Consider the following 26,771-nt stretch of genomic DNA (forward strand, 5'->3'; position numbering starts at 1 on the left):
AATGCAAATCTTATGCAAGACTTTTGATATTAGCAAGGTGATAATTAAGGAGAACTGCAGTATCTCTGTTTTAATAATCTCAGAGGGCAGTAGCATACTAAATCAGGTGATGTCAGAGAAGGGCAGTAGCATACTAAATCAGGTGATGTCAGAAAATATTCAAGAAAATTTCAACTTGACAAGTGAGAACTGCTGTCCTGATATAAAAACGTTTCACAAATGCAATCTGCCAACTCAGATTAAGGAGCAACAGGTATGTTGTCTCTGTCAGGTAAGGAAGGATGATGTAATACACTATCCTTGCAGATGAAGCAGGACCACAAGGCCGAATCCTGAATGATAGATCTTAAAACCAACGTAATGACCAGAAGCAATAACAAATACCTTGCACAACATACAGGAGCAGTTTCATTCAGAGCAGGAATGTGAAGAATCATAGCAATTTACCTGGCCACGGTGACGTTTTCTTTTCATTTTCATCTGAAGGCTTCCGGAGCAAGCCTCCTTCTAGTAAAAGCAGCTTGTTGTCAATCTACAGCAAGAGCCTCGTACAAGCTGAGAGCTAAACATCAACCAGGAACATTACTGGAATATTTTCTGTGTGAATAAATTTCTTTAGCTCTGCTTGACTCCGACTGGCTGAGTATATATGGAAAAATAGAGAAAAGGTTTTGGACCAATCAGGAGAGAGATCTCAAGAATGATAAAAGAGGCATAAGCCTGTTGTTACCAGGGAGATTTTTCCAACAAAGCCCCTCCATCTCTTCCCCCCTCCCTGCCTGTTGCATCAGCAATAATAATAAAGAAGAAATAGAAAGATTGAAATATTATATAGTTATTCTTTGGTTTCTGGCTCTAATTAAAAACAGAGAAAACTGTCCAGTAATGCCTGAGCCTTTGAGCCTGAATTTGACTAATGGTACCTGTAATAAAGCATCCATTTTTTGTCTGTGCACTGCTGTGTGTAATCATGTGCTGTCAAATGAACCTCAGAGCTGAACCTTTGTAATGTTCCTGTGGCAATATACTGAGGAGTCATGCATATATGGAAATTTATCACAAAAGTTCATATATTTATGCATTTCACAACTTACAAATAATGCACTTGAATTATCAAAAGGCATATTTATTTCCAGTATCATAAACCTGCTTACCTCGTAATATACCTCATCTTAAATTCCATTCATGGTAAAGAAATACTAAAAGGAGTTTATTTTAGAAAAGGAATATGCAAAATCTAGACATATCATATGCCTCTGTGTGTGAATATATATGTGATTATTTTTATGCAGAGCAGCACACTGTGTATTTGAGTATGGTGTGTATATGAGATCTTATAGAATTGTTATTACAATGTCATTATTTTGTAAATGTTATCTAATATTAATATGTCATTTAATGTGTTGAAAATACAACCATTACTTATACTACATTAGGTTACTCACAATATTTATAACTAATAGTTCATGGCCATTTAATATGATCTCTTTTTAATACACTCTCAGCAGACTTGGAGCTATTGATATGTACTCAGATGCTGAGAGATCTACAGGAGCATGGGTACCCTCTGATGTTAATCTTCCCTAAGAATATACTTTCCATCTGCCACCAGTTCATCAAAGGAAAAAAAAAAAAAAAAACTTCTGCAAGTTTCTTTCATCCCATCTCTGATGCCTTTGTGTAATATTATCCTCAAATTTCAAGTTTAGAATCTGCACACTAGACTGAAATCTTAGAAAATACATTTGTGGTTTTGTTATTCTCCTGTAAGCATGGTATATGTAGCTGAAAAAAATCAACAAAGTTGAATCACTTATACCATGCATTTCACAAGTGAACCAAACTTCTGATAAAGTACAGATCAGCAAGATTCCAATTATCCCACCTTTTTTTTTCCTTTGAGAAGTAGAAATTTCTGTTAACTGGTTAAAATGTATACCATGTTTGCCATTTTGGATTACATAGTTTTTTTTTTTTTTTGTTTTTTTGTTTTTTTTGTTTTCTTTTTTAATGTTCATGGCCGAAAATGTATTATAGATTGAAGTAATATATGTTTCCAAATAATCAAGAGTAGAATTAATCAGTTATTATTAAATAATAAAACTTGACAATAGTAAGGATTATTTTGCTCTATTCTACAATTTCCCACATCATGTTGTATTCCTGATGGTTCAAGTCCTTTTCGTACAATCAACTTCTTGTTCTTTCCCTCATTTTCTTCAATAAATTCAATCTTTTTTTTTGCTTGACTATTGTTTTGTTGTTGTTTTTGTTGTTGGTGGTGGTGGTGCTGATGGTGATGGCTGTGGTGATGGTTCTCCTTACTATATTTACTCCTTTTTCTTGTTTTGCGTTATTTGTTTGTTTGTTTGTTTGTATTCAACATGCCATACTATAGATTCCAAGAATTGATGGTGACTTAGCAATGCAGATATCTACAAGTATATAATACCTAGATCTGTGGCATATCTATTTTAAGGTTCTTCTTCACCCAACCATGGTCAGTTAAGGATTCTGACTCATGGAGTTAGTGTGCACTAAGGCAAATCTGATAGTAGTTGGTGACTTTCACAAGATTTGTGCTATATTTCACCAAGATATTTTGCAGGCCATTCATCATTATTGACTAAATATTTTGATATTAATTTAGAATTTGTATTTCTCTTTTAGCCCACAGAGAACATTCCCCACAAGAGAAACTACTATGTAGGAGTTAATGTTCTCTTTAAGTACCTATTCAACCACTCTGTTTTAAGTGAATTTTGTATGTTTTATTTTTTTAGCAATTGCATGATCTGAAGCTACCTCTTCAGATATATAAACAAATAGAGACCCACATGCAAATATTAGGTAGAGAGGAGAGAGACAGACACAGAGAGAGAGAGAGAGAGAGAGAGAGAGAGAGAGAGAGAGAGAGAGAGAGAGAGAGAGAAAGGAAAAGAGAATAGGAAAGGAGAGGAGAGAAGAGGAGAGAAGAGGAGAGAAGAGGAGAGGAGAGGAGAGGAGAGGAGAGGGGAGGGGAGGGGAGGGGAGGGGAGGGGAGGGGAGGGGAGAGAAACATTAGAAATATTTTTCTAAATGTAATGTCTCCATACAGTTCCTCCACTCAGAGCTCAAAGACCATTATGGGAAAGAAGACAGAATGAATGAAAAAGCAAAAGGTGAAGGAGGACATTAAGAGTACTAGGCTCACTAAATCAAACAAAGAATGTTCATATGAACACAGAGATACTAGAGCAGTGACATCAGAGCATATGAGAGGATATGAGATTATACTAGTTCCTCTGCATATATATAATTATTTAAATACAAAATATAAAATATTGACCCCTCAAAGGACCTCTCTCTGTATTCTTCACTTACATCCTTTCCCATTTGCCTCTGAAAAGAAGACCTGTCTGAATCACTCTACTCTTTTACATCAATTACCTGCAGGGTTAGGCATATCCTATCACTCTGAGGACAGACTGGCACAACTTTGCTACATATGTGACTGGGGCCTGCAACTGTATGCTTGTTGATTAATAGCTCAATATCTGGGAGCTTTCAGTGGTGCCAGTTAATTGACACATTTTGTCTTCTTGTGTGGGTCCTATCTCCTGGAATGCCTTCAATTCTTCGCTTAACTCTTCCATAGGCCTCTGTCCAATGTATGCCTCTCAGCAGCTTCTATACCAATCACTTCTCTGAAAGAACAAGATAGCAACACTGATAGTTTTAGGGATTTCTATGATGTCCAGACAATGGAGCCAGTTGCTCCCAAGAAAATATGTCTTTCCATAGGCATCTATTAAATTGTTCCTAAGTGGCCTGCCTCCAAGCCCTATCGTATCTTCTTAAACTTTTCTGAATTTGCACCTTTATCAGTAGCCACACTGTTGAATTAGAGTTCCCAGAATCCTGTCCTGTCTACCAATGCCCCACCTCCTATTTTCTGCTACAGTTCACTTGCTACCTCATTTTTTTTATTGAGGGGTGGTGCTTACAAGAGAATCTCTCAACAAATGAGACCATTAGTAATCCATTTTGTTTGCTGTTATTTTGATATAAGTTCTCTGTACATAACCCTACTGTTCTTAAACTCACTAAATAAATCAGACTGGCCTTGATCTCACAGATGTTTACCTTATATTCCCTTGCTAAATTTGTAAAGATATAAGAGAGAAGTTTGTAATTGGGTGCTGTGAAATATAATTTTCAGTACTGATAGCACTATTACCAATTTTCAGACAGTCTGTAAATCACTGTGTGCTTAGTAGCCTATAATGTAGACACTAATATTATAAAACTTCATTGTTGTGTACCTTTCCTGCCAGGGAGAATTTATTTCTAGGGAGTACTCTTATACTGGGACTCAGGGGGGATCACCATTTTCTCTAAGTGACTATTGTGGGACCAGCCAGGAGTGCACAGGCAGCAGAAGCTGGGACAAGGTCCCTCCTGCCTCTATCTGCATGCAGGAGGTGGAGTTGTTCCTTAACCCTCTTTGCACAGGTCTTGCCAGGAGAAAACTGGTCTCCAAGGAATGCTGACATAGGCTTACAGACCCACAGAAGGAACAAGCTCCAGGCAGAGATGGCAAGAACATCTAATATCGGAGATTACAAGATAGTGAAAGGCAAACACAAGATCTTATCAACAGAAACCGAGACAACGTGGCATCATCAGAAAACAGTACCCCAATCATAGCAAATCCTGGATACCACAACAAATTGGAAAAGCAATATTTGGATATTAAATCATATCTCATGATGCTGATAGAGGACTTTAAGGATGACATAAATAACTCCCATAAAGAAATACAGGAGACACCTTTAATCCCAATACATGGGAGGGAGAGACAGTCGGATTTATGAGTTCGAGGCCAGCCCGGTCTACAAAGTGAGTTCCAGGACAGCCAGGGCTATACAGAGAAACCCTGTCTCGAAAAACCAAAAAAAAAAAAAAAAAAAAAAAAAAAAAAAAAAAAAAAAAAAAACCACCTTGATCTCCTTTTGTTGTCGAATTGCTCTGGCTAGGACTTCAAGTACTATGTTGAAGAGGTAGGGAGAAAGTGGGCAACCTTGTCTAGACCCTGATTTTAGTGGGATTGCTTCCAGCTTCTCACCATTTACTTTGATGTTGGCTACTGGTTTGCTGTAGATTGCTTTTATCATGTTTAGGTATGGGCCTTGAATTCCTGATTTTTCCAAGACTTTTATCATGAATGGGTGTTGGATCTTTTCAAATGCTTTTTCCGCATCTAACGAGATGTTCATGTGGTTTTTGTCTTTGAGTTTGTTTATATAATGGATTACATTGATGGATTTTCGTATATTAAAGTACCTCTGGTGGAGTCACCATGCCTGACCTAAAGCTTTACTACAGAGCAATTGTGATAAAAACTGCATGGTACTGGTATAGTGACACACAAGTAGACAAATGGAATAGAATTGAAGACCCATAAATGAACCCACACAACTATGGTCACTTGATCTTTGACAAGGGAGCTAAAACCATCCAGTGGGAAAGAAGACAGCATTTTCAACAAATGGTGCTGGCACAACTGGTTGTTATCATGTAGAAGAATGCGAATCAACCCATTCCTCTCTCCTTGTTCTAAGGTCAAATCTAAGTGGATCAAGGAACTCCACATAAAACCAGAGACACTGAAACTTATAGAGGAGAAAGTGAAGAAAAGTCTTGAGATATGGGCACAGGGAAAAAATTCCTGAAGAGAACAGCAATGGCTTGTGCTTTAAGATCAGGATTGACAAATGGGACCTCATGAAACTGCAAAGCTTCTGCAAGGCAAAAGACACCGTCAATAAGACAAAAAGACCACCAACAGATTGGGAAAGGATCTTTACTTATCTTAAATCAGATAGGGGACTAATATCCAATATATATATAAAGAACTCAAGAGGGTGGATTCCAGAAAATCAAATAGCCCCCATAAAAGATGGGGCTCAGAGCTGAACAAAGAATTCTCACCCAAAAATACCGAAAGGCTGAGAAACACCTGAAAAAATGTTAAACATCCTTAATCATCAGAGAAACACAAATCAAAACAACCCTGAGATTCCATCTGACACCAGTCAGAATGGCTAAGATCAAAAATTCAGGTGACAGCAGATGCTGGTGAGGATGTGAAGAAAGAGGAACACTCCTCCATTGTTGGTGGGATTGCAAGCTTGTACAACCACTCTGGAAATCAGTCTGGCGGTTCCTCCGAAAATTGGACATAGTACTACCAGAGGATCCAGCAATACCTCTCCTGGGCATATATCCAGAAGATGTCCCAATCTGTAAGAAGGACACATGCTCCACTATGTTCATAGCAGCCTTATTTATAATAGCCAGAAGCTGGAAAGATCCCAGATGTCCCTCAACAGAGGAATGGATACAAAAAATGTGGTATATTTACACAATGGAGTACTACTCAGCTATTAAAAAGAATGAACTCACGAAATTCCTAGGCAAATGGTTGGACCTGGAAGGCATCATCCTGAGTGAAGAAACCCAATCACAAAAGAACTCAAATGAAATGTACTCACTGATAAGTGGATATTAACCCAGAAACTTAGTATAGCGAGATATAAGGTACAATATGTAAAACATATGAAACTGAAGAAGAATGAAGACCAAAGTTTGGACACTTTGCTCATTCTTAGAATTGGAAACAATCACCCATGGAAGGAGTTACAGAGACAAAGTTTGGAGCTGAGACAAAAGATGGTCCATCTAGAGACTGCCATATCCAGGGATCCATCCCATAATTAGCCTCCAAGTGATGACACCATTGCATACACTAGCAAGCCTTTGTTGCAAGGACGGTGATATAGCTGTCCCTTATGAGAGTAGGCTGGGGCCTAGCAAACACATAAGTGGATGCTCACAGTCAACTATTGGATGGATCACAGGGCCCCCAATAGAGGAGCTAGAGAAAGTATCCAAGGAGCTAAAGAGATCTGCAACCCTATTGGAGGAACAACATTATGAACTATCCAGTACCCCAGAGCTCTTGACTAGCTGCATATGTATCAAAAGATGACCTAGTCGGCCATCACTGGAAAGAGAAGCCCATTGGTCAGGCAAACGCTATATGCCCCAGTACAGGGGCATGGCAGGGCCAAAAAATGGGAATGGGTGGGTAGAGGAGTGGGGTGGGGACTTTTGGGATAGCATTGGAAATGTAATTGAAGAAAATACGTAATAAAAAAAAGAAGAAAAAAAAAAAAGGAAAAGGGAACTAACAAAGAATTGTAAACTGAGGAATAAGGTTGAGAAGCACCAAAAGAAATCTTCAATATCCTATGTCAGCAGGGAAATACAAACCAAACAACCCTGGGTTCAAAAACTCAGGTGACAGCAGATGCTGCTGAGGATGTGGAGGAAGAGGCACACTCCTCCATGTCTGGTGGGATTGCAAGCTGATACAACAAATCTGGAAATAAGTTTGGTGGTTCCTCAGAAAATTGGACATAGTGCTATCTGAGAGCCAAGCAATACCACTCCTGGGCATATACCTAGATTATGCTCCAACATATAATAAGGTCACATGCTCTACTATGCTCATAGTAACCATATTTAAAATACCCAGGATCTGGAAAGAACCCAGATGTCCCTCAACAGAGGACTGGATACAGAAAATGTGGTACATTTACACAGCTATTAAATACAATGAGTTCATGAAATACTTAGGCAAATGAATTGATCTGTAGAATATCATCCTGAGTGAGATAACCATATAAAAAAAGAACCTACATGATATGTACTCACTGATTATATGAGAAGTTGTTAATTCAATAAGTTTTATCAAATAATATAAAACCACAAATACGCAGTTAAACTAATAATGGTAATTATAACATCTACATATATTTTAATCTTCTCTTCATTGCCTTGAAACTTAATTTTCTTAGGATGCATCACATCCTAGTAACTACTAGATATTAAAGTGTATTTTCCTTCCAATGTCCAGATATTTTACTTTTGGTCTTATAGTCAAACTCATTTAAAATTCATAAGCAACTCTAAAAAAGTTGTCATCAACTCAGTATCCATAAAATTAGAATGAAAATGGAGAACTTTATTCATGCTATCTCTATGCAAAGAAATTATAATTAAGATATTATCATATTGTGTATATTTAATAATGATTTAAGGTAGCAAAATGTACTGACACAAAAGGAGTCATCAAGACAGACTCATTTATGTATTTCCTAGATCTAAGTTCAGAGAAGACAGGATCAGGTGAATGTCTATGAGTTTGAGGCCAGCATATTCTTAAAAAAAGGAGTATCAGATCCTTCAACCCAAGATAATGTGCCCTTGTCTCCAATGAAAGACAATTAGAGTCATACTAATGTACCATAGGACAGAATGTAGATGTGTATATTTTCATCATGTGAACATGGATTTATGGCATATTCAAAGGAAGGTATTGACAAAACTTCAAATTCACATATTTTCCTATAATGACACACAACATACTTTTTTGAGAAAGTATATGTTTAAATCCATAGATCAATATTTTTATAAATATGATAGCCCATACTCTAACTAATGGGAGACTTTATCATGATTAGTAACTGTTTGTATGCTGATTTATGTGGTGAAAACTCAAACCCTTCTGCTCTACTGCATGGAGATTATAGAGTAATTCATCTCTCCAATATTAAACGTTTACAGATAAGGCAAAGTATCTGTAAAAACGATGTAGTGTGCAAAAGAAAAAGTCTTTCTTAAATAAATTGTCAAGACATATTGTAAAAAGTTCAAAGTAAGAATTTTTGATCCATGAATTATGGACTCCAACAACCTATAATGGGGAGATATTCCTCAGGACACTAAGAAGCACAGAGTTATATATAGTGTTATTTTTACAATAACACAGTTTTTGTAACATATAATTTCATTTAGAAAACTATGAGGATTCAGCTGATTTTTTTTCTAGTTTGATAAATCATTAAAAATAGTTTTCCATTAAATTAGTACAATTGATTTTTTTCACTGTTTAGTGAATACACTTAAACAATTATCAGATTATCACAATAACTGTGTTAATGACATGATGGATTACTGTCACTTTATGTGGTAATGTAATTTTGAAATATAATTTAACAGCTATAAATGAAGAGGGGTGTAACCTTAAATGTTTTCAGGTCTTTGCCTCCTGAAATTTACTGAAAGAACTTCTTTGGTCTACACATATGATATATCTGTTTCATCTTTATGGACTATGGAAGAACATATTATAACTTAAGATAGATTCATTTATTTTATTTTATTTTTAAAATATTTTTACATAATTTTAATGAGATATTTTCTTCATTTACATTTCAAATGCTATTACAAAGCCCCTTAACCCTACCCACAACCTGCTTCCCAACACACCCACTACTGCTTCCTGGCCCTGTCATTCCCCTGTACTGGCACATATAATCTTCAAAAGACCAAGGTCCTCTCCTCCCATTAATTGCCAACTAGGCAATCCTCTGCTACATATGCAACTAGAGACATGGCTCTTGGTGGTACTCGTTAGTTCATATTGGTGTTCTTCCTATAAGGTTGCAGATCCTTTTAGCCCCTTGGGTACTTTCTCTACTCCATCTTTAGGGGCCTAATAGATGACTGTGAACATCCACTTCTGTATTTGCCAGGCACTGGCATAGCCTCACAAGAGAGAGCTATATCAGGGTTCTATCAGCAAAATCTTTCTGGCATATGCAATAATGTCTGGGTTTGGTGCCTGATTATGGGATGGGTCCCAAGGGGGGGCAGTCTATGGATGGTCCTTTCTTCCATCACAGCTCCAAACTTTGTCTCTGTAACTCCTTCCATGGATATTTTGTTCCCCATTCTAAGAAGGAACAAAGTATCCACACTTTGGTCTTCCTGCTTCTTGAGTTTCATGTATTTTGCAAAGAAAACAAAACCCTTCACAATAGTCACAAAAAATATAAAATACCTTGGTTTGACTCTAACTAAGGAAGTGAAAGATATGTTTGATAAGAACTTCAAGTCTCTGAAGAAAGAAATCAAAGAAGATCTCAGAAGATGGAAAGATCTCCCATGCTCATAGATTGGCAAGATTAATATAGTAAAATTGGCTATATTGCCGAAAGCAATCTGTAGATTCAATGCAACCCCATCAAAATTCTAACCCAATTCTTCACCAAGGTAGAAGGGGAAAATTGAAATTTCATCTGGAATATCAAAAAACCTAGGATATAAAAATCTACTCTCAATGAAAAAAAAAAAAAAAAAAAAAAAAAGAACCTCTTGAGATAGATTTCTAATCCATGCATTCTATGAAGAAATACACATCCACCAGCATATTCTTAATTAAAATGTCACTTCATGGAAATTTATTTCTCAATTGTCCAATATATATATATATATATATATATATATATATATATATATATATATACCCAATCAAATTCAAAGAAGTTTGGCATTAAACCATTGCACTAATTTTCTCTTCATTTTTTTAATCGGGTCTTGAATTGAAGGAAATCTATATCCAAAGAAACAGAAGGAATCATGATCTCACATTCTAAAGATCCCGACTCTCCATCTTACAAGTATGTACATAGTGTGAGGTAACAAATGAAACTAGGATAGTGAAGGGTTTGGAACTTTTTACTAAAGAGGTGAAGGGGAAATAAGTTCTTCAAAACATGGAAATGGAAAATATGTTATTGTCATTAAGGAGGAGAATATTTATATATTCTTATGAATGAAAATAAAGAAGGCAGGGAAATAATATAGAGAATTATTCCAAAAGCTATAAGTAAACAATATTTTACTGTTATTTAAATGTGCACATGTAATGTTCACAAATCTATGTGTGTATATGTGTACAGAAATTAAAAGAAGTTATGCCTCAAGAAGATAATTTTATTCCTGAAAATTGCACTAATTCAACAAACTTCATTTTCTGATGAGTAAAATATCTCTTGAAAGCTGTTGATAAGAGACTAACAAAATAATATTATTAACTGCAATGTTTGCTGTTTGATTTGCTCTGAGATCTTGAAGGGCACATATTATTTCTTAGTATCATATATACAAATACATACACATTTACATATACATCATGTATATCATGTATACATCATATACATCATATACAAACACACAGACACATGCGCGCGTGTGTGTGTGTATTTATTCATCAAGGATGTGTCCATGGCAGGAATTTAATCACAACTGGGCATAATTAAACCCATATGAACTATTCTATTGGGTCTCAGCAGAATGTCATTATTTAGATGTGATTCAAACATACAGGCACACACATATTTATATGTACAAATATATAGTATTATATATACATACACACCTATGCCAGATACATGATGAAATTTGCATTACTCGTGTATGAAATAATATAAATTCTTATTAAAATTGTTTATATTAATAACTATTTTATTTTATGATCTCAGGTTAAGCAGCTTTCTATTGATCTCAAGAAGCAAAGAACAATTTAATATATCCTTTAAAGGAAATTACTAGGAATTTGGTGAAACTTGCATAATCCTTATACCTATTCATCTTATACTGAATATAAATTTTACAAGATTATTTTCATTTATTTGGCCATACATTAGGAACAGTGAGTTCCATTAAAAAAATATGAGACTCTATAAAATTAGTAAGGGCATGTTAGTGGCACTCAACACAACAGACCAAGTAAATCATATCATAAATGTTGAGTACACTTGAGTACCTCTAAATAAAGCATATATGTTTCCTTATTTTAGTGTTTTCTATGATTCTGTAAATCTTTTTTTTACTCTAGATTAGTCTCGATATTCCACTGCTTTTCCGAAAGTAAAACTTCTCAAATGATAGAGGAACATGCATCCAGAAAATCTTATTTGCATAAAAGAGATTCAAAGTTTGATTATTTTTTAAGATCATGATGTTCAATTTAACTGAGAGCATTAACCAATCTAATTTGGATTTTAAATATGAGAAATGATATTGAGAAAGACCAGGGGGTTGTGGTTGCTCATTCTTTTATCACATCTTTCACATACCTTGAATCTGACAAATAGCCTTTCAGCATGGGTGTCCAGTGTGGACCAGTCTGAACTGTGGAGTGGTCAGAAGACAAAGTGTGATTCTTATCCTTACAGAGGTAGCAGCATGCTATGGTCTCCTATTTCTCTCCTGTAGAAATTATTCACCATATACCCATCTTGTCTCTCTTGGTGAGGACCTTAATCCAGCTTCCAGATATTTCTATAGGGCCATGAAATTTATAGACTGTTCCTTAAACTGGTAATTTGCCATATAATCTAGAGGAGTAAAGAAAAATTAGCTAAATTTTTAATTTCATGCTCAAGGATGGGTGATTCTTCAATACATTGCCACATGTATCAAACATTCAAAGTTACAAAACAGTTCCAGTCATCAATAACTAAATCAATTTCAGAGTTAGGGTCCAGATGAAGTGTCATGAATATACAATGAATTACCTGGTAGAATTGAGAAGCCAAAATTTATAATGAAAGGCTATTAAGAAGTAAACACTGTTTTTGTTTTCGTTTTGTTTTGCTTTGTTATGTTTTGTTTTTAATTGTCTTAACTGGCTGATTAGCACCTTCAGTTTTCCCCTACTACTAGTCAGATTTTATTTTTTAATACTTTCATCTGGAAATGCAAATAAAAACATGAGTGGGATTTCAACTAACCTAAGTTAGAAGGACAAATATCAAAATAACTAACAGGAAATACTGTAAAGAATGTAAATAAATGGATCACTCATTTAGTTTTGATGCAAAAAAATTAAGCAAGATTGTTAATCGGTGTAGACTTATCAAATATCTAAAACTAATCCTATCATATATTCCAACTCTATAATATAATAAATAAATAAATCTCAAATGAGATTTTCTACCAAAGGTCATTAAAAAACAGAGAATTAACAGATCAATAAAGTACAATATGAAGCCATATATACATAATTCTATAAAATATGTCCTGAAACTACATGTCAGGAGACATTGTTAAAGTGTAAAACAAATAGTGAGACCCAGGAAATGAGATAGTTTGATGGAATAGTGTTTCTTCTTAGAGTGTCATAATATACACACATAAAGTTTCACCAGTGTGATTTTCAAACATGAGATGCAAAATAAACAAGCTAAATTGAAGCTACAAATTGCATGTGGCCTTAACAGACTAGAAAATATTTGATGAACCAAAGGAATGGTGAGGGAATGAGACACATTTTCCAAAGTGAAGAAGACACTAATTTACTACCCTATACAAAAATGTGTATACTTAAATATATATATATATGTATCATATACATGTGTGTAGTCTCCCCTCCCCCAGCCTGAAACCTGCTTGCTCGGGGTGGAGCTTCCTGCTCATTCGTTCTGCCACGCCCACTGCCGGAACCTGAGGAGCCACACACGTGCACCTTTCTACTGGACCCGAGATTATTCGGCGGGAATCGGGTCCCCTCCCCCTTCCTTCATAACTAGTGTCGCAACAATAAAATTTGAGCTTTGATCAGAATGAATTTGTCTTAGCTCCGTTTCTTCTTTCGCCCCGTCTAGATTCCTCTCTTACAGCTCGAGTAGCCTTCTCAGTCGAACCATTCATGTTGCGAGCTGCTGGCAGCCACAATATTTTGGCGCCAGAACTGGGACCTGAAGAATGGCAGAGAGATGCTAAGAGGAACGCTGCTGTGGAGCTCCACAGGAAAGGATCTTCGTATCAGACATCGGAGCAACGGACAGGTACACATGCTAGCACTAGCTTAAAATTTCAGTTTTGTAAAGTGTTGCTGAGGATGCGGTAGGATACGAATTAAGCTTGAATCAGTGCTAACCCAATGCTGGTTCTGCTTGGGTCAGCAGCGTGTTAATCGGAACTAGAAACGGAAACAGGCAGGTTAGCCGCAGCTTTTTAGGAAGCTGCTTAGGTGGAAGAAGAAAGGGTTTAAAGTCATGGATCAGGCGGTTGCCCATAGTTTTCAGGAGTTGTTTCAGGCCAGAGGAGTAAGGCTTGAAGTCCAATTAGTAAAAAATTTTTTAGGTAAGATAGATAGCTGTTGCCCATGGTTCAAGGAAGAAGAAACACTAGATTGTGGAACCTGGGAGAAAGTTGGTGAGGCCTTAAAAATCACTCAGGCAGATAATTTTACCCTAGGCCTCTGGGCGCTCGTAATGATGCAATAAAAGATGCCACTTCCCCAGGGCTAAGTTGCCCCCAGGCGGAGCTTGTGGTATCTCAGGAGGAGTGCCTGTCAGAGAGGGCCTCCTCAGAAAAAGATCTTCTTTACTCAAAAATTGATAAATGTGGAAACTCGGATGAAAAACTGATTTTTAACAAAAATCACTCAGATAGAGGAGCTGCCCATTACCTTAATGAGAATTGGTCCTCTTGTGAATCTCCCGCTCCACCTGTAGTCCCCACTTCGGGAGGTGCCACGAATAGGGACACACGACTAAGCGAATTAGAGTTTGAGATTAAGCTTCAGAGGCTGACTAATGAGCTTCGGGAACTAAAAAAGATGTCAGAAGCGGAGAAGAGTAACTCTTCTGTAGTTCACCAGGTGCCGCTAGAAAAGGTTGTGAGTCAGGCTTGTGGGAAAGGACAGAATATGTCTAATACGCTAGCCTTTCCTGTGGTCGAGGTAGTTGATCAGCAAGATACTAGGGGCAGACATTACCAGACCTTAGATTTCAAGTTGATAAAAGAGTTAAAGGCGGCTGTTGTGCAATATGGCCCTTCAGCCCCATTCACTCAAGCATTACTGGACACAGTTGTGGAGTCACACTTAACCCCTTTAGATTGGAAGACTCTTTCTAAGGCTACCCTGTCAGGAGGAGATTTTTTGCTTTGGGATTCTGAATGGCGAGACGCCAGTAAGAAAACTGCTGCTTCTAACGCTCAGGCTGGTAATTCAGGCTGGGATAGCAACATGCTTTTAGGAGAGGGTCCATATGAGGGACAGACAAATCAGATTGATTTTCCTGTTGCAGTGTACGCACAAATTGCGACGGACGCACGCCGAGCTTGGGGAAGGTTGCCAGTCAAAGGAGGGATTGGTGGAAGTTTAGCTAGCATTCGGCAGAGTTCTGATGAACCATATCAGGATTTTGTGGACAGGCTATTGATTTAAGCTAGTAGAATCCTTGGAAATCCGGACACAGGAAGTCCTTTCGTTATGCAATTGGCTTATGAGAATGCTAACGCAATTTGCCGAGCTGCGATTCAACCGCATAAGGGAACGACAGATTTGGCGGGATATGTCCGCCTTTGCGCAGACATCGGGCCTTCCTGCGAGATCTTGCAGGGAACCCAAGCGCAAGCAATGTTCTCAAGGAAACGAGGGAAAAATGTATGCTTTAAGTGTGGAAGTTTAGATCATTTTAGAATTGATTGTCCTCAGAACAAGGGTGCCGAGGTTAGACAAACAGGCCGTGCCCCAGGAATATGTCCCAGGTGTGGGAAGGGCCACCACTGGGCAAAAGATTGTAAGCATAAAACAAGGGTTTTGAGCCGCCCGGTGCCGGGAAATGAGGAAAGGGGTCAGCCCCAGGCCCCGAGTTACTCAAAGAAGACAGCTTATGGGGCTATAAATCTGCTGCCCAGCCAACAAGATCAGTTCTTGAGCTTGTCAGGTCAAACCCAGGAAATGCAAGACTGGACCTCTGTTCCACTGTCCATGCAGCATTAACCCCAGAAGTGGGAGTCCAAACTCTGCCTACCGGAGTCTTTGGACCACTACCTGTAGGAACCTGTGGTTTTCTCTTAGGACGAAGCAGTTCTATTGTAGAAGGCCTGCAGATTTATCCAGGTGTTATAAGTAATGATTATGAGGGAGAAATTAAAATCATAGCCGCTTGCCCTCGTGGTGCTATAACTATACCCGCTAATCAGAAAATTGCTCAACTTACTTTGATCCCTTTGCGCTGGTCACTATCTAAATTCTTTGAAAATGAAGAAGGACAGAATAACTTTGACTCCTCTGGCGTAAATTGGGTGAAATCTATCACTAATCAGAGACCTAACCTTAAATTGATTCTTGATGGAAAAAGCTTTGAAGGATTAATAGATACCGGGGCCGATGTAACGATTATAAGAGGGCAGGACTGGCCCTCAAACTGGCCCCTGTCTGTTTCCTTGACTCACCTTCAAGGAATTGGTTATGCCAGTAACCCAAAACGTAGTTCCAAATTGCTAACCTGGAGAGATGAGGATGGAAAATCAGGAAATATTCAGCCGTATGTTATGCCAAATTTGCCTGTAACCCTGTGGGGAAGAGATCTGTTGTCACAGATGGGCGTTATCCTGTGCAGTTCTAAGGAGATGGTGACTGAATAGACGTTCAGGCAGGGACCCCTGCCTGATCGTGGACTAATAAAGAAGGGACAGAAAATTAAGACTTTTGAGGATCTTAAACCCCACTCTAACGTGAGAGGTTTAAAGTATTTTCAGTAGCAGCCACTGTCTTGCCTGCATCCCACGCCGAAAAAATTCAATGGCATAATGATATTCCGGTGTAGGTAGATCAGTGGTCTTTACCTAAAGAGAAAATAGAGGCCGCTTCTTTGCTAGTGCAGGAGCAGTTAGAAGCAGGACATTTGGTGGAGTCTCACTCTCCCTGGAATACACCCATTTTCATTATCAGGAAGAAATCGGGAAAATGGAGACTGTTGCAAGATTTAAGAAAGGTTAATGAAACCATGGTACTTATGGGAACTTTACAACCGGGGCTCCCCTCCCCAGTAGCCATTCCTAAGGGATATTATAAGATTGTTATAGATTTGAAAGATTGTTTCTTTACCATCCCTTTGCATCCAAAGGATTGTGAGAGATTTGCTTTTAGTGTTCCTTCTGTAAATTTCAAGGAACCCATGAAAAGATATCAATGGACAATTCTCCCGCAGGGGATAGCTAATAGTCCCACCTTATGTCAAAGGTTTGTGGCAAAGGCAATTCAGCCTGTTAGACAACAATGGCCAAATATTTACATCATTCATTTCACAGATGATGTCTTGATGGCGGGAAAGGACCCCCAAGATTTGCTTTTGTGTTATGGAGACTTACGAAAGGCCCTGGCTGATAAGGGATTACAAATTGCTTCTGAAGAGATACAAACTCAGCTTACAGCTCGAGTAGCCTTCTCAGTCGAACCGTTCATGTTGCGAGCTGCTGGCGGCCGCAACACATGTGGTCACTGAACCACATATCTTTTCATTCTTTATACACAGTATGGAAGAAAGCAGCACACAATAAAGTCAGTGCTCATCTAAAGAGGTGACATCTCTAAGGGCAAGCCTAACAATTCCCAAATATTCAAGCCAAATGTCCTTCATCTGCTGTACCACATACCTCCTAAAAATGTCACATCACATTCCCTATGTAGATGTCATTAAAGGCACACATCCCATACTATGCATCAGCACTGTGGTGACAACCCATTGATTAAAATTGTTCATGCCTCAAATAATGACATCTCAAAGAACATATAAGGACTGTCTTCTAGTAGGACTGTGATTTCTCAAGGACATATTAAAACAAGTAAGGACTGCTGTCCCCCAACACATTTTACAAGAGAGAGACCAAGGCATCCATCCTAACATATTAAAGTTGCTTTCTGTTGATTCCATAACCAGTCCAACCTTGAACTTAAAGCAAACTTAGTAATATCTACATTTAGTATATCAGAAAACAATAAGAAAAGTCAGGATTACAAAACACAAAAATGTGATAGCCTGCATTTGTCAAGGCAATCTAGTATTGGGAGGCTACATTATGTACTTCTAAGTAATATGCTCTGTATCTGAGTTTACAATAGGGATTAAAATCTTGAGTTTATTAACAACTTCAGAATGCCCAGATATATGTAGAGTGCACATGCACACTGTTATGAAAACATCAAAAAATATTTAAATGTTGGATTCTTTTCTATAGACATTTTCCCCAGAAGTATTAAGGGGGAATCTCTACATTTGGAGATAAAATTATACCTCACAGATACAGAGGAGGTGAATTCTAATACTCCTATTTCTCCTACTGAATATGAAACCAGCCTGATGAATCCAACTTTACTAGTCATGGTGGTGTTTGTCCCCTCACTCAAAATGAGAATTGGATTCATGGCTATATCTAAGTATTTCTTAGGTATTATCAAAAACTTTATTAAACTGTGTATTTATAACGCTTTCCAGAGAACAATCTGACGCATATTCCCAAAGAAGTGGAAAAATTGGTGATATGGATAATTATGAGGTTTATTCCTTGTTAAGGAAATAAGATTTTCAGAGAAAACAAAATAAACTTGGTTTTGCAGTATTAGATATAGATGTGGGACAAGTCTAAAATTTTTATAAATCGCCTTGGATTAGTTGTTTCACAAAGAACCTGTGTCCTCCATTTCCACTAACATTCATGTCTTCACTTCTATCTGTATGATTTCTCTTCATTTCTTCTAGAAATATCATCTAGTGTGAAGTTTCCAACCACATTTAAATGAGTATTTTAATGAGTTTGTGTCTGTTTTATGCTACCCATGTTTTAGAAATTATCTTTCACTCCAGCATTGGTGAAACATATATGTGAATGTGGATCATAATAGAGAGACATAAATAAACTAGAAACAGTAGCAAAGGGATGTAAAGATAGGAAATTGTGAAGAGGATGTAGAAAATATTGAAAAGCATGTTTTTAGTCCTGTCAAGTGATACATAATCAAGTAGTGTTTTCTTTTTTTAATTTTTTATTAGAATTTTTATTTATTTACATTTCAAATGCTATCCCAAAGTTCCCTGAACCCTCTCCATGCCCTGCTGCCCAACCTACCCACTCTCACTTCTAGGCCCTTGCATTCCCCTGTACTGGGGCATATAAAGTTTGCAAGACTAAAGGCATCTCTTCTCAGTGATAGCCAACTAGGCCACCTTCTGCTCCATAGGCAGCTAGAGACACGAGCTCTGGGGGTACTGGTTAGTTCATATTGTTGTTCCAACTATCGGGTTGCAGACCCCTTCAAATCCTTGTGTACTTTCCCTAGGTCCTCCATTGAGGGTCCTGTGTTCCATCCAATAGATGACTGTGTGATCAATTCTTATGTCCTTGGACAAAGCTCAACTCCAAGTGGATCAAAGACCTCCATGTAAAACCACATACACTGAAATTTATAGAGGAGAAAGTGGGCAAAAGCCTCGAAGATATTGGCACAGGGGAAAAATTCTTAAACAGAACAGCAATGGCTTGTGCTGTAAGATCAAGAATTAACAAATGGGACCTCATAACATTGCAAAGCTTCTGTAAGGCAAAACACACTGTCAATAAGACAAAAAGGCCACCAACAGATTGGGAAAGGATTTTTTACTAATCCTAAATTTGATAGGGGACTAATATCCAATATATACAAAGAGCTCAAGAAGCTAGACTCCTGAAATTCAAATAACCCCATTCAAGAATGGGGTAAATGGCTAAACAATGAATTCTCAGCTAATTAATACTTAAGGGCTGAGAAGCACCTGAAAAAATGTTCAACATCCTTAATCATCAGGGAAATGCAAATCAAGACAACCCTGAGATTCCACCTCACACCAGTAAGAATGGCTAAGATCAAAAATTCAGGTGACAGCAGATGCTGGTATGGATGTGGAGAAAAAGGAACACTCATCCACTGCTGGTGTGATTGCAAGCTTGTACAAACACTCTGGAAGTCAGTTTGGTAGTTCCTTATAAAATTGGACATAGTACTACCAGAAGATCCAGCAAGACCTCTCCTGGGTATATTCCCAGAAGATGCTGGTAAGAAGGACACATGCTTCACTATGTTCATAGCAGCCTTATTTCTAATAGCCGGAAGTTGGAAAGAACCCAGATGTCTCTAATCACTTGAATGGATACAGAAAATGTGGTACATTTACACAAAGGGACACTCCTCAACTATTTAAAACAATAAATTCATGAAATTTTTAGAGAAATGGATGGATCTGGAGGAATTCATCCTGTGTGAGGTAGCATAACCACAAAAGAACAAACCTGATATGCACTCACTGATAAGTGGATCTTAGCCCAGAAGTCCAGAAGATACAATTTGCAAAACACATGAAACTCAAGGAGAAGGAAGACCAAAGTGTGGATACTTCATTCCTCCATAGTATAGGGAACAAAACACCTATGGAAGGAATTACAAAGACAAAATTTGGAGTAAGATGAAAGGATGGATCATCCAGACACTACCCCATCAGGGGATCCATCCCATAATCAGCCACCAAACCCAGACACTATTGTATATGCCAGCAAGATTTTGCTGCAAGGACCCGGATATAGCTGTCTCGTGTGAGGCTATACCAGTGCCTGGCAAATACAGACGGGAAGTTTTCTTAGGCAGACTCTGATGGTGTTTTGTTTGGGGAGAGAATAAATAGAACTCAATGGACAGTGACTAGGGCACTTGCAAAGCTAGCCTTGTAATGCTTTAATATCTCATGTCTTAGCTTATCTTCACTCCCTTGAATGAGGCACAGCAGAAAACGTCTCTATCCATTGTGGTTCAGATCTCTCCTGCTAACTTGTGCTGACTTATTGGAAGCTCCACTCTTTCTGCTGGATAATGCCACCGTTGCTGACTCTTGTTTGGTATCCTGACTCTACTGAACAGGGATCTGTACTCCTGTTATCCTGACAGAGATTACAATTTCCCCAAAGATCTACTTCTAAACAAGTCTACATCCCCTTGTCCTATTTACAATCTTTTCTCCATATCTTTGCATTGTGGTCTAGAAGAGGGGATTAGGAATTTAAGGACCCTGATATAGCTGTCTCTTGTGAGGCTATTCTCGGGCCTAGCAAACACAGAAGTAGATGCTCACAGTCAGCTATTGGATATATCACAGGGTCCCCAATGGAGGAGCTAGAGCAAGTACCCAAAGAGCTAAAGGGATCTTCAGCACTATATGTGGAACAATAATATAAACTAACCAGTACTCCCCGGAGCTCATGTCTCTAGCTGCATATGTATCAGAAGATGACCTAGTGGGCTATCAGTGGAAAGAGAGGCCCATTCGTCTTGCAAACTTTATATGCCTCTGTATAGGAGAACGCCAGGGCCAAGAAGTGGGTGGGTAGGGGAGTGACTGGGCGAAGGGAATGGGGGACTTATGGAATAGCATTGAACATGTAAATGAAGAAAATACCTAAGTAAAAAATAATTTAAAAAAAACAAAAAACAAAACAAAAACAAGAATTAAGAAGCCTTACTAAAAGTAAGATTTGAAAAATCTCAGCCTACAAAATACTTTCTTCTAGGCTTGTTAAGGATATTGCACAATGAACAAAGATAAGAACCTGCATAAAGCATTCACACACACAAAAAAAAAATGACATAAAAACTTCTGAAAGTAATTCTAGGTATTTGGAGGTCATGCTATATGTTGAAAGAAAACACACACTGGATAGGTACAAACAAGAGTGAGTCAGATTTCTAAGGTTCTATAATATTCTTTGTGGAATACTCATGTCAAATTAATAACCACACTGACAGGAAAATGTATGGGAGGTAAATAAGATTCAGAAGTCTTAAAACAAAAAGCAAGCAAACAAACAAATGAACAAGTATATAAATATGAGCTTGAAATACAAGGGGGTAATTTTGATGGAGACTTTTTCATTTAGTGGGATGAGAATGAATATATAGAAGATGGTTGTCTAGCATGTTTAAAATAAAAGCTATCATTCATACATAATAAAAATATTTGAAGAGGAAAGGAAGGTTGGATGTGATTACAATAAATATTCTCTATAACTATTTAAATTGTTTTGACTAATAATCAGAGAATATTTGTAAAAATTGTAGTAGGTATTCTAAAATGAATGTATAGATATAGATATTTGGCTATAATTAATATTACATATGTACTATGTATACATATTATAATATATAATATGCACACACACACACTCACACATGCACACACACACACACACACACACATATATGTATGTGTGTGTGTGTGTGTGTGTATATATATATATATATCCAATTGTAGATTGGAATATATCTCATGTTCAGAATTAATGTTAGAATTTATGTCTATGAGATGATGAATCTTGAAGAGATTTTATTAATAGAGTGTTTACTTTCTCTCTCTCTCTCTCTTTCTTTCTTTCTTTCTCTTTTGTACTCTCCCCTTCTGCTCTTGTGAACAGGCTCTCTCTCTCTCTCTCTCTCTCTCTCTCTCTCTCTCTCTCTCTCTCTCTCTCTCTCATTCTCTCCTTCCTTCCCTCCCTCCCTCCCTCTCTTCCCCCTCCCTCTCTCCCTCCCTTTGTTTCTCTCTTTCTTTCTCTCTCTCTTTCCTTCCTTCCTTCCTTCCTTCCTTCCTTCCTTCCTCCCTCCCTCCCTCCCTCCCTCGCTCCCTCCCTCCCTCCCTCCCTCCCTCCCTCCCTTCCTTCCTTCCTTCCTTCCTTCCTTCCTTCCTTCCTTCCTTCCTTTCTTCCTTCCTTTCCTTCCTTCCTTTCCTTCCTTTTCATCCCTCTCACCAGTGTTTCCCATCTGCACGGCATCTTCTCTTACCTCATCCTGTGATATTAGTAAACTTAATGAAGAGCTCCCAAGAATTCAATAAACTGCTTTTACATTCCATAATTTGATGTTAACTGGTTTCTTTGTCAGCACAAAAAAAGGAAACATACATTAATCATTACTAATGAGATACTAATATCAGTTATAAACCATATGTACTAGAGACATGCAGATTTGTTCTCTTTTTGTTGCTTGTTCCACAAATCACTGTTGGGAAATATAGAGTGCATATGAATTAATAACTGTGTTAGCTTTGAAAAATCCTCAGTCACGCTCATTAAGACAATTGATAAATGGGACCTCATAAAGTTGCAAAGCTTCTGCAAGGCAAAATACACCTTCAATAAGACAAAAAGACCACCAACAGATTGGGAAAGGATCTTTACTTATCCCAAATCAGATAGGGGACTAATATTCAATATGTATAAAGAACTCAAGAAGGTGAACTCTAGAAAATCAAATAACCCCATTAAAAATGGGGCTCAAAACTGAACAATGAATTCTCACCTGAGGAATACCGAATGTCAGAGAAGCACCTGAAAAAATGTTCAACATCCTTAATCATCAGGGAAATGCAAATCAAAACAACCTTGAGATTCCACCTCACACCAGTCAGAATGGCTAAGATCAAAAATTCAGGTGACAGCAGATGCTGGTGAGGATGTGGAGAAAGAGGATAACTCCTCCATTGCTGGTGGGATTGCGAGCTTGTACAACCACTCTGGAAATCAGTCTGGCAGTTCCTCAGAAAATTGGACATAGTACTACCGGAGGATCCAGCAATACCACTCCTGGGCATTTATCCAGAAGATGTTCTAACCGGTAAGAAGGACACATGCTCCACTATGTTCATAGCAGCCTTATTTATAATAGCCAGAAGCTGGAAATAACCCAGATTCCCCTCAACAGAGGAATGCATACAGAAAATGTGGTACATTTACACAATGGAATATATTCAGCTATGAAAAAGAATGAATTTATGAAATTCCTAGCCAAATGGATGGACCTGGAGGGCATCATCCTGAGTGAGATAACACATTCACAAAGGAACTCTCACAATATGTACTCACTGATAAGTGGATATTAGCCCAGAAACTTAGGATACCCAAGATATAAGATTCAATTTCCTAAACACATGAAACTCAAGAAGAAGGAAGACCAAAGTGTGAACACTTTGCCCCTTCTTAGAATTGGGGACAAAACACCCATGGAAGGAGTTACAGAGACAAAGTTTGGAGCTGTGACGAAAGGATGGACCATCTAGAGACTGCGATATCCAGGGAACCAACCCATAATCAGCTTCCAAACGCTGACACCATGGCATACACTAGCAAGATTTTGCTGAAAGGACCCAGATAGAGCTGTCTCTTGTGAGACTATCCCAGGGCCTATCAAACACATAAGTGGATGCTCACAGTCAGTTATTGGATGGATCACAGGGCCCCCAATGGAGGAGCTAGAGAAAGTACCCAAGGAGCTAAAGGCATCTGCAAACCTATAGGTGGAACAACATTATGAACTAACCAGTACCCCAGAGTTCTTGACTCTAGCTGCATATGTATCAAAAGATGGCCTAGTTGGCCATCACTAGAAAGAGAGGCCCATTGGACTTGCAAACATTATATGCCCCAGTACAGGGAACGCCAGGGCCAAAAAGTGGGAGTGGGTGGGAGGCTATTGGGTACTTTTGGGGTAACATTGGAAATGTAAATGAAAATACCTAATAAAAATATTTTAAAAAAGAAAAAAATATATATTCTTTTCATTTCCTAGAACTCTTCAATGTGTTTCACCATGATTTATTTATCAATTATATAATTGTTAGATGGAGTTCTTTTTTTTTCTGATTCTCTTATTTATGTAGAATTTGCAGATTACACAACTTTTACTTAGCCAATCCATGATGACTTCTATACAGCTAACTATTCTTACATTAAGAAATCATTATGATCTTTTTGACACACAGTGTCCTTGGGCATACCTACGTGTAATGACAGATAGCTTTATATATTGATGATCCATGGAAATATTTTTATTTCCTCCCCAATTAGATAAAATTCATACTCTGTAAGGTTATTTTCAACACAGAATCTATGTTGTCCCACATTGAATTTGTTCCAAAATATAAAAGCCAAAGTGGATAATGCTAAGCAATTGATGTTTTAAAATTGTTAGTATAGTTAAGATATTATTACTGATTAATTGATCATGCATGTACAGACTTGTCTTACTCTAACTGCTTTATCATGGAGGAGTCTATGACATTCATGTTAGTCTTTAATGCCTGCCCCAATTGAAGAGGCACAGAATAAGTCTGTCTTTCATTTTCTTAAGAACTCAGACTAAAAGCAAACTTTTCAAATTTGTCTTCTGTTATCCATGTACATATCTTTCTCTTCTTATTTTTTCCTTACCTCCTATACATTTATTATAATGTTAATAAGCATTCTTTGTGGTTGTTTGAATACCCTTGGCAGAGGGCCAGTGGCAGTATAGCCTTCTTGCAAGTGTGCTCTTGTAGGAGGAAGTGTGTCACTGTGGTTCTGGGATTTCAAGTCCTTCCCAAGCTGTGCTCAGTGTCGAAAATACTCACTATATGTGTGTGTGTGTGTGTGTGTGTGTGTGTGTGTGTGTGTGTGTGTGTGTATACATTTTTCATTTACACTTCAAATGTTATTCCCTTTCCTAGTTTCCTCTCCAAAAATGCCCTATTCCCTATCTCCTCCCTCTGCTCCTCAACCCACCCACTCCTGCCTCTTGGCCCTGTTATTCCCCTATACCGGGGCATAGAATCTTTGCAAGACCAAGGGCCTCTCATCCCATTCATGGCCAACTAGACCATCCTCTGTTATATATGTAGCTAGAGACACTAGTGCCACCATGTGTTTTCTTTGATTGGTGGTTTAGTACCAGGGAGCTCTGGGGGTACTGGTTAGTTCATATTGTTACTTGAAGAGATGCTCTTTTTGGCTTCCAATATAAGACAATCTTCTTCTGACTTCACTCAGAACAAAATAAAGAACTCTTTGCCCCTCCAGTACCATGTAGACTGCAAGAAGGCATAATACCCACTAAGACATATACATTGTGGAATTTTCTTCAATTCATAAAACAAAATGCAATCTTTAGAGAAATGAGAGTCATTTAAGTGTTATTTTGATTTTGTTTGCATAAAAACAGAAGAGAGAAAATATGGGACTGTAACATCTTCAGTCATTCTTTATTATTTCATAGAAATACTTATTGTCAAATGGCCTTTACTCTTTGAATGTTGGAAATCTGGTTAGTTCCTGTTTGAGAGGTAAGTGGGGCAGCATATCAGAGAAAGGAAAGCATCAACACAGGACATTTTCTGCTAGATATTTAAGAAGGAGAGGGAAAAATCTCTAGATGCAGTCAATTTCTTCTTAGTTAAAAGATTTTTTATATATACATATACATATATCCATATCTATCTATCTATCTATCTATCTATCTATCTATCTATCTATCTATCTATCTATATCTTCTCAGTTAAAAGATTATATATATACATATACCTATATCTATATCTATCTATGTATCTATGTATCTATCTATGTATCTATGTATCTATCTATCTCTATCTCTCTATCTCTCTATATATCTATATCTATACTATATATATCTATATATATATATAGTATATTCTGAGCCTTTGGGGTAGTATCCACTTATCAGTGAGTGCATACAATGTGTATTCATATATATATATATATATATATATATATATATATATATATATATATATTCTTTTATTCCTCTGTGAAACTAAGCACACAACCTTAATCAGAATAAAACATTTAGTTGATTCATTGACAAATGTCTGTAAACAAATACTGGCATTCTTATCTTAGCATAAAAATTACAAGGTTTATTTATTTCTCGCTGAATTTGGAACAGAATTAACATGAAACAAAAAGCATGTTTCTTTGTTATTATATCCTATACATATCTGAATGACATGTAATCTGAATCCACCACACAAGATCAAGGAATAATGATGACAGAAATGAAAAAATTTCCATATCCTAAAGTGAAAACCTCAAGAAAATAATTGGGCACAAATCTTGCTTGTACTAGTGTAATAACAATTTGCTTATGACTGCCCTGATAGAAGTGTGTATTTGTCTTCATTTTACTTTAGTCTCTTGATTATGGAAAGGCCTTTTGATCTATAGTTGTAATTGTATTC

At 37.5% G+C, this 26,771-nt stretch overlaps 1 long non-coding RNA gene across 1 annotated transcript in view; it reads right to left on the minus strand.

The window, feature by feature from the left end:
* Nucleotides 1–26,771, minus strand: part of A230006K03Rik (RIKEN cDNA A230006K03 gene) — a 301,385-nt gene that overhangs the window by 211,029 nt on the left and 63,585 nt on the right. Inside the window, exon 7 of the long non-coding RNA NR_169189.1 lies at nucleotides 448–639. This is a non-coding gene — a long non-coding RNA (RIKEN cDNA A230006K03 gene). The remainder of the gene's footprint in view (nucleotides 1–447; nucleotides 640–26,771) is intronic.

This window comes from Mus musculus, chromosome 7 (assembly GCF_000001635.26).
Source record: "Mus musculus strain C57BL/6J chromosome 7, GRCm38.p6 C57BL/6J".
Taxonomy (NCBI): domain Eukaryota; kingdom Metazoa; phylum Chordata; class Mammalia; order Rodentia; family Muridae; genus Mus; species Mus musculus.